This window comes from Marmota marmota, unplaced genomic scaffold (genome assembly GCF_001458135.2).
Source record: "Marmota marmota marmota unplaced genomic scaffold, marMar, whole genome shotgun sequence".
In the NCBI taxonomy this organism is placed as follows: Eukaryota; Metazoa; Chordata; class Mammalia; order Rodentia; family Sciuridae; genus Marmota; species Marmota marmota.
The window spans coordinates 36,840,273-36,855,913 of record NW_026000229.1 but is presented as its reverse complement, the minus strand read 5'-3'; the positions used below and the strand labels follow the sequence as shown (position 1 = coordinate 36,855,913).

The 15,641-nt window shown below is 37.8% G+C and overlaps 1 protein-coding gene across 23 annotated transcripts in view; it reads left to right on the top strand.

Annotated features, from left to right (window-relative positions):
- The first annotated feature begins 313 nt into the window (after positions 1–313).
- Mga (MAX dimerization protein MGA) overlaps positions 314–15,641 on the top strand; it is a 123,628-nt gene continuing 108,300 nt past the window's right edge. For 10 of the 23 annotated variants that reach the window (XR_007343784.1, XM_048792902.1, XM_048792901.1 and 7 more), the window contains exon 1: positions 599–698. The gene's annotated coding sequence lies outside the window, so the exon portion shown is untranslated. Of the gene's footprint in view, positions 406–597; positions 699–15,641 lie in introns of those variants that run through there. The other 13 variants (XM_048792903.1, XM_048792897.1, XM_048792900.1 and 10 more) reach the window with 4 other exon arrangements.

Here is a 15,641-nt window from a genome sequence, read left to right as displayed (position 1 = left end):
GATTATGAATGTCTAGTAGTTTCCTTGTGGGTAAATACTCTTGCTGTTCAGTAGTCTTCACAAAGTCAGTTTGCAGGCAACAACTAAATACTTGCTTCACGAAGGTTAAGCATTTTCCCCAAGATCACACGGATTAAACAAATGATGGAGGAGGGACTGAAAGTGTCAGGTATACTGTCACACTCCCATAATTACCCAAACCCTCTCATTCGGAGTCCAAGGACCTGGCTCTCAAAGGGACACAGAACTACCGCCCCAGAGGCGAGAGCCAGGAAATCGGGAGAGGTGGCTTTCCCGGCATGCTCTGCAGCACACTGAAGGGCGCCAGACGCATCCCGGCGTGCATCGGGGAGCGCCCAAGGGCGATGGTTCACAGCTCCTGGAGGGGTGCGCGAAGTTAAGCCGGTATGTGTGAGCTTACTTAGTTTCCCGACGCTGATTTCTAATTTTGTCTTTATGGATGTACTCCCATAAAGGTAGAAAAGGAGGTACTCTTAACTATTCTCCCTTTCCGCGTGCGAACGACTTTCGGTGCCGCTTCGAGCACGGTGCCAGGTGATTAGCGGTTAGGGGCGGATCTGAAAGTTGCACGTGACCAGACCTGCTAGCCAATGGCTAGCCGGGTGGTCCGGCAGCGCGAGGATCCCCGGACTCGGGAGTGGAGCGACGCGTGGGCTGGCTACTGTCTGCCCCGGCAGGTACGCGCAGGCGCCTTGCTTGCCACGCGTTCCATCTGTTCCCACGCGCCCGGTAGCGTGTACTTAGTGCGAGGTGTTAAGAGTCTCTCGTGGGTGTTTTCAGGGGCAGCGGGGACGGCGAGAGTGGGGGGGCTGGTGTCACGTGCGCACCACAGCCAATTGCAGGCCGAGGCGCACCCACAGCTTTTCTCAGCGCCCCGGGGTGCGACGTGTTCGGTGAGGTTGGACCCAGTCCTGACGTTCTAAGCGCTCCTTCGAAGCGCGTGTGCAGCCTGTATTATGTGGGCACGGCGTTTCGTGCCCTCTTGCCCCGCTGTGAGCGCGGATGACAAGTTCTCGGCAAAATGGCTGCTGGAAAGAGTCGCCTAGCAGGGGCAGCGCTGGGGCCGCGTGAAGGTCACATGACGAGGTTGGCAGCGCGTGCTGCTGGCGCGGGGAATGAGTGGGGGGGTAAGGGGGCGTGGTAAGTCACGTGCCTTCTACTGCTGCGTCCAGTGATTTCCCAGAGTCTGTGCAGAGGCCAGATGGCCTGCTTTTACCCCTCCCACTTCGAAGCGTGGCAAGCATGGCGAGAAGCTGTGCTGTGTGGTGTAATGAGCCCTGATGTGGGATTTAAGAGACTTGGGGTTCCAGGCCTTTGGCTGGTTTTATAACCTGATTTATATTTTAGCTTTTTAGAGGTGATTAGTTTTTAAGAGCCTAAATAAATAAGGTCCATGACTACCTACTCTCAGTTATCTGTAGATTAAAAAAGAAATGTTAACAATGGCGTGGTGGGGATGGAGCTCAGTGACAGAGTGCTTGTTTAGAATTTGTGAGGGAGGCCCTGAGTTTGATCCAAAACAATGAAGAAGTCATAAACAAATTATTATGAGACAATCCCTACCCTCAAAGAAAAAATGACAAGCAATCATTCAAACTCCCAATAACAGTGCTGTGCGAAACTTGGTGTAGATAAATGATTATATTCTGGGCATATCCGTCTTTATCAATTCCATTTATACAATGTTCCTGTCTACTACCTCTGGGAAAATAGTCTTTTAGACATCTAGATTCTGTATGCTTTCTGGAAAGAAAGGATATCCATTATTGTCATAACGGTGGAGATGGGGAATATTTAATTTGAAGGACTCACTAATGTCCTGTAAAGTTGACTAGAAGACCCTAGGAGTCGTCTTTTCACTTGGTGGGTCAGTCTTTGAAAAAATTATGAGTTTTTGTACTGCAAACCTTTAATATTCTTCATTAAAAGTCTCTGCTTCCCGCACTAGCTCTTTGTTTTCCCCGAGTGTCAAGACCTTGGGAGAAAGGAAGTAAACATAAATATATTTTCTATATCACTGCTTATATATTTTATAGTACCCTTTGATTTATCTTTAAGAGCCTTTGAATTTTGTGGGAAGAGAACCAATTTTTCCTTCCTTCCTTTTAGTTTTTTGTACTGGATTGAACCAGTACATCCGCATTCATTTTATTCTTTTTTTTTTTTTTTTTAATATTTATTTATTTAGTTATTGGCGGACACAACATCTTTGTTTGTATGTGGTGCTGAGGATCGAACTCCGGCTGCACGCACGCCAGGCGAGCGCGCTACCGCTTGAGCCACATCCCCAGCCCCTCATTTTATTCTTTATGTTGCTGAGTCTGTGCTCCAATTTTAGAGCCTCCTGAGTCAGCCTCTGGAGTTGCTGGGATTATAAGTGTGCATGTCTGGGCCCAGGTAGAATTTTTTTTTTTTTTTTTTGGTTATGTGGGATTGAACTCAGGGCCACTCAACCACGGAGCCACATACCTAGTCCTGTTTTGTATTTTATTTAGAGACAGAGTCTGAGTTACTTAGGTCCTCACTTTTGCTGAGGCTGGCTTTGAATTCATGATCTTTCTGCCTCAGCCCCTCCCACCCCCACCCAAGCCCCTGGGATCACAGGTGTATGCCACTGCGCCATGCTTTAGATTTCCTTTTAAAAAGTTGACAAAATGATTCTAAAATTCATTTGAAAGAATGCACCTATAGGGGCTGGGGTGGTAGCTCAGTGGTAGAGTGCTTCCTTGAACTGGTGAGGCCCTGGGTTTAATCCTCAGCACCACATAAAAATAAAGAAATAAAAATAAAGATAGAAAGAAAAAGAATGTACCAATAAAGTAAAAACAATTTGGAAAGATAAAGTAGGTGGGCTTGTCTTGGTGATATACAGTTAGCTATAATAATCAAAAGTGCAAGTGGTGATTTGAGTAGACAGCAGTGGAACAAAATAATAAATCTAGAAACATAAGGTTATTTAGTATTAGGTGGCATTTCATATCAGTGGAAAAATATTATGTTGGAATACTTTGCTAATCATTTTTTAAAAAATGTTATTCTTACCTTAAAATTTAAATAAAATCTAGGTGAGTTAAGTATTTAAAATTTGAGATCAGGAAGTTGCAACTTTGAAAAAAATGGGTGAACAGTTTTCTAGTGTTGAAATAGGATGAGTCATTTGAAGCATGTCTGCAAAAAGCAGAATCCACAAAGGCAAAGATTGATGGAATTTTAAAATTGACTCAAATTGGCAGAAACACCATAAAGTTAAAAGATAAATTTATTTATTAAAAAAAACATTTATTTATTTATATATCTTTAATTTTAGGTGGACACATTATTTTGTTTTTATGTGGTGCTAAGGATCGAACCCAGTGGCTCATGCATGCTAGGCAAGCACTCTACCACTGAGCTACAACCCCAGCCCCAAAAGATAAGTTTATTAATGGCACGGAAGCAGGTGCCTCTAATCCCAGCCACTTGGAAAGGCAGAGGCATGAGGATGGAGAATTTCAGGCCAGCCTAGTCAACTTAGTGAGATCAAACAAACAAAAACCAAACTCATTTACTCACTCACCATTCATTTAATATATTTATTCAGTGCATACTGTGTGCTAGACAATTTTTTTAGGTGTAGAGAATACAGTGATGAGCAAAGCCTAGCAAATTGTGGGAAAAAGTTGAATCAGGTTTTGGACCTAGGTTAATGATCTTAATATATGATAGGCAAAAGACATGAGTAGGTAGTCACACAAAATAAAAATAATGAATAAAGATAAAAATACTTTATTTTTCACATAAGTAATACAAAACAACACTTTCCCCTAGTCTGGCAGATTGTTATAGGTGTAATATGAAATCATAATATCTGATAATTGGCATTCATACATTACTCTTGGTGACTATTTCCATCAGAACATAATTGTTTTTTGTTTTTATTTATTTGTTATTTATTTATTTTTTGATATGGGGGATTGCACTCAGGGGCACTAGACCACTGAGCCACATCATGAATCTTATTTTGTATTTTATTTAGAGACAGAGTCTCACTGAGTTGCTTAGCGCCTTGCTTTTGCTGAGGCTGGCTTTGAACTTGGTGATCCTCCTGTCACAGCCTCCCGGGTCTCTGGGATTACAGGCGTGCATCACCGCACCTGGCTTTATTTTTGTTTTTGTTACTGGGGATTGAACCCAGGGTATTCTACTTGTCAGACCAGCGCTGTACCACTAAGCTACATCCAGAATTTTTTTTTTTTTTTTAGGAAACAGGATCTTGTTATGTTGCCTAGTCTGGCCTCAAATTTGCCATTCTTCTGCCTCAGTCTCCTGAGTAACTGGGATTACAGGCCACCACACCTGACTTGACTATACTTATTGAAAGCATTAAAAAACCGTTATATTCTTGGATTTAGGAACTTCTCTTTTTTTGTTAAGGTACTAATTAGTAAGTTTGCAAATATGTGCATTTGAGAATTTGTCTTTGGCCAGGTGATTGGCTAGGTTCAGTGGTGCATACCTGTAATCTCAAGAGATTTGGGAGACTGAGGCAGGAGGAATGCAAGGCTAGCCTGAGCAACTTAGTGAGACTCTGTCTTAAAATATAAAATTTAAAGGACTGATTTTGTGGCTCAGTTGTATAGTATCCCTAGGTTGAATCCTCAATTTAAAAAAAGTCACTGGAATAATATGTTGAGATATTATGGTTTGGACTAAGCAGGTAGTAATGGTAGTGAGAAGTGGTTGCTGAGAGTTGAGTTGTGGAAAGCGAGAGGAATCAAAGATGATTCCAAGGTTTTTAGCTGGAACAATTGATGACATTTATAGAGAAGACTGGAAGGAGCTAGTTTAGAGGAGAGTTTAGTTGGGTTTTTGAGTTTGAGATGCCTACTACTTATCTAGGATTAGAGGAGTATGCAGTGGACTGTTCAGGTCTGGATTCCAGGATTAAGGTCAGGATTGTGAATATATGCTTGGGTCACTGATATGTAGATGGTCTTTATGTGGAGCTGATAAGGTCATCCAGTAAATAAAGAGGGTCAATGTCTGAGCCCTGAGACTGTGGAAATCAAAATCAGGGAGGGGAGTAAATTATACTATATTTAGATTTCTTTTTTGTATTGGCATTAACACACTGTATACTGAGTAACATCTGATGGTGCACTATTAAATGATGTCCTTGAGATATGCCCTTCCTACTAACTGAATTCCCAGGTTGTCACTTTTCTGCCTGATGCTTTCTATTTTTTTTTCTTTTTTTAAAATTTGTTTTAATTAGATACACATGACAGTACAATGATCTTGACATATCATACATTTGAATTAGATGGGGTATAATTTCTCATTTTTCTGAGTGTACAAGTTGTAGAATCACATTGGTCATGTAGTCAAGTATATACGTACAGCAATAATAATGTCTATTTTATTCTGCTGTCCTTCCTTTCCCTCTTCCCCTCCCCTCCCCTCCCCTCCCATAGCTTCTCTCTACCCAATCTAATGTGACACACTTCTTTTTTTTTCTTTTTCCTTACTTCGTCATACATGTAATCTGTAAAACGATGAGGGTCTCCTTCCATCTTCCGTGCAATTCCGCTGCTCCCTCCCTTTCCCTCCCACCTCTCTTCCTTATTTAGTGATAATCTTCTTCTCATGCTCTTCCTCCTTACCCCATTTTGAGTCACCCCCCTTATATCAGAGAAGACATTCGGCATTTGTTTTTTTAGGGATTGGCTAACTTCACTTAGCAAAATCTGCTCTAATGCCATCCATTTCCCTGCAAATGCCATGATCTTGTTATTTTTTTAGTGCTGAGTAATATTCCAATGTATATATATGCCACATTTTTTTTTTATCCATTCATCCATTGAAGGGCATCTAGGTTGGTTCCACAGTCTAGCTATTGTGATTTGTGCTGCTAAAAACATTGATGTGGCTGTGTCCCTGTAGTATGCTATTTTTAGGTCTTTTGGGTATAGTCCGAGAAGTGGAGTAGCTGGGTTAAATGGTGGTTCCATTCCCAGCTTTCCAAGGAATCTCCATACTGCTTTCCAAATTGGCTGCATCAATTTGCAGTCCTACCAGCAATGTATGAGTGTATCTCCCCACAACCCCCCATCTTCGCCAGCACTTGTTGTTTGACTTCATAATGGCTGCCATTCTTACTGGAGTGAGATGGTATCATAGAGTAGTTTTAATTTGCATTTCTCTGATTGCTAGAGATGGTGAGCTTTTTTTGTATTTGTTGACTGATTGTGTATCCTCTTCTGAGAAGTGTCTGTTCAGGTCCTTGGCCAATTTGTTGATTGGGTTATTTGTTTTTTCAGTGCTTATCTTTTTGAGTTCTTTATATACCCTAGAGATTAGTGTTCTGTCTGATATGTGAGAGGTAAAAATTTACTCCCAGGATGTAGGCTCTCTGGTCACCTCACAGATTGTTTCTTTTGCTGAGAAGAAACTTTTTAGTTTGATTCCATTCCATTTATTGATTCTTGGTTTTAATTCTTACGCTATGGGAGTCTTATTAAGGAAGTTCGGGCCTAATCTACACGATGAAGATTAGGGCCTACTTTTTCTTCTATTAGATGCAGAGTCTCTGGTTTAATTCCTAGGTCCTTGATCCATTTTGAGTTAACTTTTGTGCACGGGAGAGAAGGGATTCAATTTCATTTTGTTGCATATGGATATCCAGTTTTCCTAGCACCATTTGTTGAAGATGCTATCCTTTCTCCATTGCATGCTTTTAGCACCTTTGTCTAATATAAGGTAGTTGTAATTTTGTAGGTTAGTCTCTGTGTCCTCTATTCTGTACCATTGGTCTACCAGCCTGTTTTGGTGCCATCTATTTTTTTTTTCCTCCATTATCTGAGGTCATAAACTCCAAACTTTTGCAGTTTTGCATATTAGACCCATCATCTGGTTCTTTATCAATCTTGCTGTGCCCATAGTGCTCTACTCTTTTTTAAGAATTTAACCTTTATTTGTTTTTATGTAGTGCTGAGGATCAAACCCAGTGCCTCACCTAGGCTAGGAAAGCACTCTTCAGTGTCCCCCTTACATTTGCTTTGTAACTTCTACTTTTAATAGGTAGAAGTCAGTCCATCCCTCACTGCATGGTACTTCTCAGAGCTGTTGTTTGTACTTTTATTTATAGCAAAATATAAAATGAGTTGGTATTTTGATTGTCTTTTTATTTGTTTCCCAGTGCTTGGCATGTGGTAGATGCTTAATCATAATGCTTAAAAAGTTTACAAGTTTTGATTTGGCAAAAGAATAAATTAAAACTAGATCTTATACAGTTTATGAATTATTAGCTGAGATTTTTAGGATCTTTTTATTATGGCAAGTTTTTGGTTTTAGTGATATTCATTTTGATTTAAGTTAGCCAGAACAAAGTTTAATGAAATGATGTCAGAATGAGACATGTTAGGAGTGTTTTAATCTGTAGAGCTGAATAATGCTTATTCTTTGGAAGCAAACTATTATAATAGATTCTTCTTTCACTTGCCCACTTTGCCACCCACCTTCTCAGTAGTCAAGAATTCTATTTTAACATTATGCATGTACTTTGAGCTCTTTGCTGGAAAAGGAACCTAATGTAATAAATCCAAGTAGATTCAGCAGTACTCACCCCAGGAATGTCCTTTAAATTGTTGTGTAGAGGGAGGCTTAATGGTGTGAATGTAGGTGTGAGGGTTTCAGTCTGTGAGCCTAAAGTAGGGTTGATTATTTTGTCATTCAATATTAAGCATGTATTGAGCACCAACCATATATGGGCATTGTATGAGGTATGAGTGGCTTTAAAAAAGAAAAAGATATGTTTCCCTGTACATGAGGCTGTATAAATTTAGTTGAGGAACTGAAACATAAGATTACAAAGGAATTTAATCTTAATAAGCAGTGTATTAGTAAGTGCAAAGTGCTATAGTATATATCAAGGACTTTGCATTTCTTAAGCCCATAATTATGTTCTCAAAGTTATGTGCAGTCTTACCTTATATCGGTTTTCAGCATTTTAAATTGATTTAAAAGTTGTCCATTTTCTCTTTTACATTTCTAGGTTCAATAAGATATTATTGATTTGGCCCTTTGATATGATAAATGACATATACAGAGAGTAAATTACTCCTATATTGTATCCAAATGTTTTATTCTTTCACATTTATTCATGTATTGTTTATTTTTTGGTACTAGAGAACAAAATCAGGGCTTTCTATATGCAAGGCAAGTGCTCTACCATTGAGTTAAGTACCCTGTGCTAGTAGTAATGACATGGACCTGTTATTTCATCATCCACGAACCCTAGGTTGGAGATAATATTTCTTTTCAGAAGTTTTGATGGCCTTATTTCTGTCTTTAAAGTTCCTTTTGAGAATTCTTTTGCTTTTCTGATTCTTGATCCTTTGTTTAAACCAATCCCCTCAACACATTTCTGGTTCTGTGCCTCCTATAAGTTACTTAAATTCACTTAACTTTTTCTTATCCTTTTCTTATCCTATATCTTCTTTTGGTTTGTTTTGAGGATTAGTGAGATAAATAATGTAAAGTGCTAAAATCAATGCTTTGCATTAATAGTAAGCATTCAGTAAATAGTTGTTCCTGTGTTCTATGTGTTCTCACTACATAGAACACAGTGCCTTTAATCCATGTGTGGGTATTCCTCTGCTGTGAAATCTGGACATCCAAGACAAAAATTTGGGTTTTTGACTTTAGGGTTTATGGAGTGGAAATGGGATTTTCCCATATCCCTGAGCCTAAAGTGGAGGTTTGGAGTTTTGTAAGATCTGGTTTCCAGTTGCATTCACTGAGTTTGGAGAGGCCTTAGAATGTCCTCCTTCACCAAGGTGATCCCTCACCAGGATTATGCATTTGTTAGTGTCAATCACAATGTTTTGTAAGTTGTTAACTGTATTTAAAATTTCAAAATGCAAGTTTTTCAACACTTCAGGTTACTTTTCAGTTCTTTTAAAAATGTTGTAACTGCCTTTTTATCTTAAATATGCATTCTTGCAAACTAGCATTTTATATTGCCACTAAGAATTTAAGATAATTATATCAATATTGTTGCTATTTGAAATAATAGATTTGAAAAGAGCAGATTTTTCCAAATTATATTTCTATGCAAAAGTATACTCAATTTCTTTATATTTTCCTTTTCTTTTTCTTTTTTCTTCTTCTTATTGGAGATTGAACTCAAGAGTGCTCTGCCACTGAACTACATCCCCAGTTCTTTTATTTTTTATTTTGAGACACGTTCTTGCTAAGTTGCCCAGTTTGTCTTTGAATTTGCTATTCTCTTTCCTTAGCATCCTGAGTTGCTGAGATCATAGGTATGTGTCACTGCACTCAGCCTGCATTGACAGTATTTGAGCATTAGAGTAGTTCAAAGCAGTGGTTTTTAAAAATATTTGATCTTGGGGCTGGGGTTGTGGCTCAGTGGTGGAATGCTCATCTAGCACGTGTGAGGCCCTGGGTTTGATCCTCAGCACCACAGTAAAAAAAATATAAACAAACAAATAAATAAATAAATAAAGATATTGTATCCAGGGGCTGGGGTTATAGCTTAGTGGTAGAGCACTTGCTTCGCACATGTGAGGCACTGGGTTTGATCTTCAGCACCACATTAAAAATAAATAAATAAATAAATAAATAAATAAAGTAAAGATATTGTGTCTATCTTAAAAAAATCTTTAAAAAATTTTAAAAAAAGATATTGTATCCAAATATAACTAAAAAATAAATATTTAAAAAAATATTTGGTCTTGTATGATGAAAATGTTTTGAAATTAGAAGAGGCTAAAATTATAGAGAATGCTTAGGTGATTGTTATGATGATCTAGTGGGGAATTAAGAATGGAAGTTAGGAGTGATAGTGGAAGTGAGAGCCTAGAGATAAGATGCTTAAAATGTGACTTGTAAGATGCAAACTTCCACTGTGGCTTACAACATGCTACAAGATTTGACTTTTACCTACCTCTGCAGCCTTATCTCCTGTCATATTTTAAAAAAAATTTTTTAGTTATACATGGACATAATATCTTTATTTTGTTGATTTATTTTTATGTGGTGCTGAGGATTGAACCTAGTGCCTCACATGTACAAGGCAAGTAAGTGCTCTGCTAATGAGCCCCAGCCCCAGCTCCTTTCCTGTCATCTTTGCTCTCATTCTGTACATTTTAGCCACATTGACTGAGTCATTTCACAGAATGGGCTGTTTGTCTTGACTTCAGTGCCTTTGCATCTACCTTTTCTTTACCTGGATATTCTTTTCCAAGTTTGGTTCCTTTCTACCATTCAGTTCTTAGTTTAAATCTGCTTAGTTTTCCCTGATCACTAGTCCTTAAGCAACTTCTCTTACTGATTCATTCATTGTTTTGCTATCATTATAGTATATAATCATTAGCTTGGTTTAAAAAATGGATTTATTTGTCACTGTCCTTTTGAATTTCAATTTCATGAGACAAGGAACTTTGTCATTTATATTCTTGACACCTAGAAAGATACCTGGCATTACTGGATTTGAAATAGGACTTGATAAATCACCTGAGTTGGAGAGGTTCTCTGAATCTAAGGTTTTCAGCCTGGATATATGTGCCATTGACCCAAATAGAAGAGTATGGAGGAGTCAGGGACACATGTAATGTAGTTCCAGCTATTCCAGAGGTGGAGACAGGAGGCTACTTTGCATTCTGGAGTTTGAGACCAGTCTGGGCAACTTAATGCCTGTCTCAAAAAACAAACACTGAAAGAAAGATTAGGAAAAGAAAAATGAAAAATAAAAAAGAAAGGAAAAGTCTGAATTTTGATAACTTTCTTACACATGCTAGACAAGTGCTCTTGAGTTATGTCCCTAACCCAGGAATTTTGATTTTTGAAGGAAAGAGAGTCTGAGATAAGGATGGGAAGTCCTGATGTGATATTTAGTAGGCTGTAGGAGATAGATAATTAATTGACCCTTGTGAGAGAATGATTAGGACTGGAGGTAGAATCTTTTTTTTGTGTTGGAGCTTGAACCAGGGTATGCTCTACCACTGAGCTACATCCCCAGCTGTTTTTATTTTTTATTTTGAGACAGGATCTCACTGAAGTTGCTGAGGCTGGTCTCGAGATTGTGATCCTCCTGCCTCACCCTCCAGAGTAGCTGGGATTATTGGTATGCACCACTGTACCTGGATTAAAAAAAAATACCGTTTTACTATAGTATTGTGTGTGTGTGTGTGTGTGTGTGTGTGTATGTATATGTATGTATATATACACACATATATAAATATGAAGGTGTACATGTTATATGTATAGTTTAATGAGTTTTTGCAAAGTAATACATTATATCTTGATCCAACACTTGGATCAAGAAAGAGAATTATTAGGCTGGGAGTTATAGCTCTGTAGTACAGCTCTTGCCTCTTGCCTAAGCATACATGAGGCCCTGGATGCCATCTCTGACAAACACACACACCCACCCCCCCACACCAAAAAAAAAAGGAAGAAAGAAAGAAAGAAAAGCCAGAGAAAGAGAATTATTACCAGTACTTATGAATCCCCATGGTGATGAACTGTGAAAATACCAATTTTTAATTGGTATTTATTCTATATCCCTTTGATGATAAATATTTTGAGGTAAGAACCATGCTTGTTTAACTTATCATGGTGATCCACGTAGTGATTTATGTTTGATGACAGCTCAGAGGAGTCTTATATTGATAATAGTTGGCACTGGTTGAGAACATTTCTCCAGGATTATACTCACTATTTTTCTGGTGATTCTATTCAGTCTTTGTTTTACCTGTCTTTGAACTCTGATAGTATTGTCTGTTCATTTGATTTATCACTTCATTTATACTATATGTGATGTTTCTTTAGTTTTTTTTTTTTAATATGTGTAGCTCATATTTCTTTTTTCTTTTTTCTTTTTTGGTATTGGGGATTGAACCCAGAGGTGCTTAACCACTGAGCAACATCCCAGCCCTTTTTTATATTTTATTTGAGATGGAGTCTTGCAGATTTGCTTAGGACCTTGCTAAATTGCTGAGTCTGGCTTTGAACTCAAGAGTCTCTTGCCTCAATTTCCCAAACTGATAGGATTACAGGCATGCACCACCATGCTGGACTGTAGTTTCATATTTTTTATTAAAAATTTTTTGAGATTGGTAATTTTTCATACTTCTGAATTCTCTTATTTGCTATACAGACCTGAGTAAATAAGTACTTCATGTCTAATTACTTTGAAGTAGTGCTGAATTTATATAGTTTTTGTTGTAAAAAATTACCTTCAAGCTGGGTATAATGTATGCCTGTAATCCCAGCAATTTAGGAGGCTGAGACAGGAGGATTGCAGATTCAAGGCCAGCCTCAACAAATCAGTGAAGTCATCAGCAATTTAGCTAGATCCTGTCGCAAAAAAATAAAAATTACTGGGGGAATGGCACTGGGGTTGTAGCTCAGTGGTAGAATACTTACCTAGCAAGTGTCAGGCACTGAGTTCGGTTCTTAGCACCACATATAAATGAATAAATGAAGGTCCATCAACAACTAAAAAAATAAAAAACAAAACAAAAAACCAGTGGGGATGTAGCTCAGTGGTAAAGTATCCCTAGGTTCAGTCCCCAGTACCTAAATAAATAAACAAAAGGAGCATGTTAAAATGCAAATGTATGTTCATCCCTTTGTTAGGGAGCTTTTTTTTTTTTTTTCCCCTTCTGATTGTGGGGATTTAACTCAGGGACTCAAAACCACTAAGCTACATCCCCAGCCCTATTTTGTATTTTTTTAAAATAATTTTTTAATTATAGATGGACATAATATTTTTACTTATTTATTTTTTATTTATTTTACTTATTTATTTTTATGTGATGCTGAGGATTGAACCCAGTGCCTCACATATGTGAGGCAATCACTCTGCCACTGTGCCACAGTCCCATTATTTAGAGACAGGGTCTCACTGAGTTGCTAAGCACCTCCATATTGCTGAGGCTGACTTTGGACTCTTGATCCTCCTGACTCAGCCTCCCAAACTGCTGGAATTACAGGCATGTCCCACCACACCTGGTGTTAGTCAGCTTTTTTTTTTTTTTTTCCTCTGACCAAAATACCTGAGAAGAACAACCTAGAGAAGGAAAAGTTTATTCTATTTTGGGCTTCTAGTTTCAGTGGCTCAGTTTGTGATCAGCTGACTCAGTTGCTGTGGGCCTGAGATGAAAAAGAACATTATTGCAAAAGGGCATGGCAGAGAAAAGCTCTCAGCTCATGGCTGCAGGGAAACAGAAAGCAAAGAGCCAGGGATAGGGCTGGCCCCAGGCCATGCCCTCATTTACCTACTTCTTCCAGTCATTCCCCTCTGCCTGAGTTACCACCAGTAATTTCTTCAGATTATTAATGAAATGGAAGAATCCACTGATAAAGTTGTAACTCCCATAATCCAGTCTTTTTTCCTTTAAACATTGCTGTGCTACCTTACACATGAGTTTCTTTGGGGGGGTATTTTTAGAACCAAATCATAATGATAGTATAATAAAATATTAAAGATAATTTCAGTACTTTTTTTTTTTTTTGGTGGTGCCTGGGATTGAACCCAGGGTCTGGTGCATGCTAGGCAAGTGTTCTGTCATTGAGCCCCTTGACTAAATTAAAAACAAACAAACAAACAAACAAAAAACCCCCAAAACAATTACTTTTTGTTATATACTGTATTTTATGTATTTATTTATTTTTAGAGAGAGGGGGGAGAGAGAGAGAGAGAATTTTTTTTTTAATATTTATTTTTTAGTTTTCGGGGGACACATCTTTGTTTGTATGTGGTGTTGAGGATCGAACCTGGGCCGCACGCATGCCAGGTGAGCGCGCTACCGCTTGAGCCACATCCCCAGCCCAGATATACTGTATTTTAAAGATTAAATCCCAGCTATAAATATTTGAAAATCATAGTTTTCCCTTAAATTGATTATAGATGAACAAACTATTAGGTAGCAGAGAGCTGGTAAGTCTTGCTTTCTTGTTGGTGACAACAGTAAATAAAAAAGTGACAATCTTATGATATATTCCCACTTTTATCATATTTTCATAGAGTAAAAGTTCTGGCTTTTCACTATCTATTATTATTCCAAAGTATTCATATTCACATGTATATAAATCTCATAAAGTAGTTGATTATTTTCAGAGTATCTTCTTTTAAATTTAATCAATATCAAGCATGCAGATACAATGAAGAAATAATATGACATTCACTTTGTTTTTATGTCTGATTTCAGTGTAGCACAGTATGAGCCCACGCAAGTGGGTTGGAATGTTGCTTAGCTCAACTGATGATTCTATAGCTACGTATGTGCCTGTAGCTGAAATTCTATTTTCTATAATATTTTTTTATTGGATCATGGAGTACTACCTTCCTTTGAGGTAGTCACATATATGTAGGGAGAGGTAAATGCTGTACCCTAGGTGTCTAATTTCAGTGAATGTTGTTCTTTTCAGTAAAGGTGATTTGTCAAATATATAATTAAATGCAATTTAACTTTCATACTTCATGACATTTTCAACATTTTTTTGAGAAGTCTCCAGCAGATGGGTGATTCAGAAAATGAGCTTAATATTACTTAATTCTCTATACCTTCTTGTGCTAACCCTTGGTCTTGTTTGTCTCATACCACTTGATTATCATCTTTTTTTTTCTGGAATATTTCTGATTGAGGGAGAATCATATTTAAATTATTTTAATTTTATATTTAAAATATAAAAGTGGGGCTGGGATATAATTCAGTTGTAGAGCAATTGCCTAGTGTGTCCCAGGCCCTGCAAAAAGGGCCTACCATTCTAGGTCCCTTGCCTAGCATCCCAGCACTGCAAAAATCAACAACAAGGGCTGGGGATATAGCTCAGTTGGTAGAGTGCTTGCCTTGTAAGCACAAGGCCCTGAGTTCGATACCCAGCACCAAAAAAAAAAAAAAAAAAAAATCAACAATAAAGTTATAAAAGTTAATTTATTATTATTATTATTTTAAATTATTTTTTAGTTGTAAATGAACACAATAGATTTTATTTATTTATTTTTACTTAATTCTCTATACCTTCTTGTGATTGAACCCAGTGCCTCACATGTTCTAGGTGAGTGCTCTACCACTGAGGCACAACCCCAGCCTAATATATTATTTTTATGGTTAAAAAAAAAAAAAAGAAAAGGAAAATTTTCTTTCATGGTTTGTACCCACATTTTCTTCCTCTTCTTTCTCTCCTCTTATCAATATTGCTGGTAACAACTTGTTTTGACTTTTTTATAAATATGCATATATATTTTTCCCAATTTTACAAAATTGGGGGGGAACACAAATATACATATATATTAAAAGAAATAGGAATGGGGATGTGGCTCAAGCAGTAATGCGCTTGCCTGGCATGCGCGGGGCGCTGGGTTCGATCCTCAACACTACATTAAAAAAATAAAATAAAGATGTTATATCCACCGAAAACTGAAAAATAAATATTAAAAAAATTCTCTCTCTCTCTAAAAAAGAAATATTTGTAAAAAATATTTCTGGGGGCTGGGGATGTGGCTCAAGCGGTAGCACGTCCGCCTGGCATGCGTGCGGCCCAGGTTCGATCCTCAGCACCACATACAAACAAAGATGTTGTGTCTGCCGAAAAAAACTAAAATAAATAAA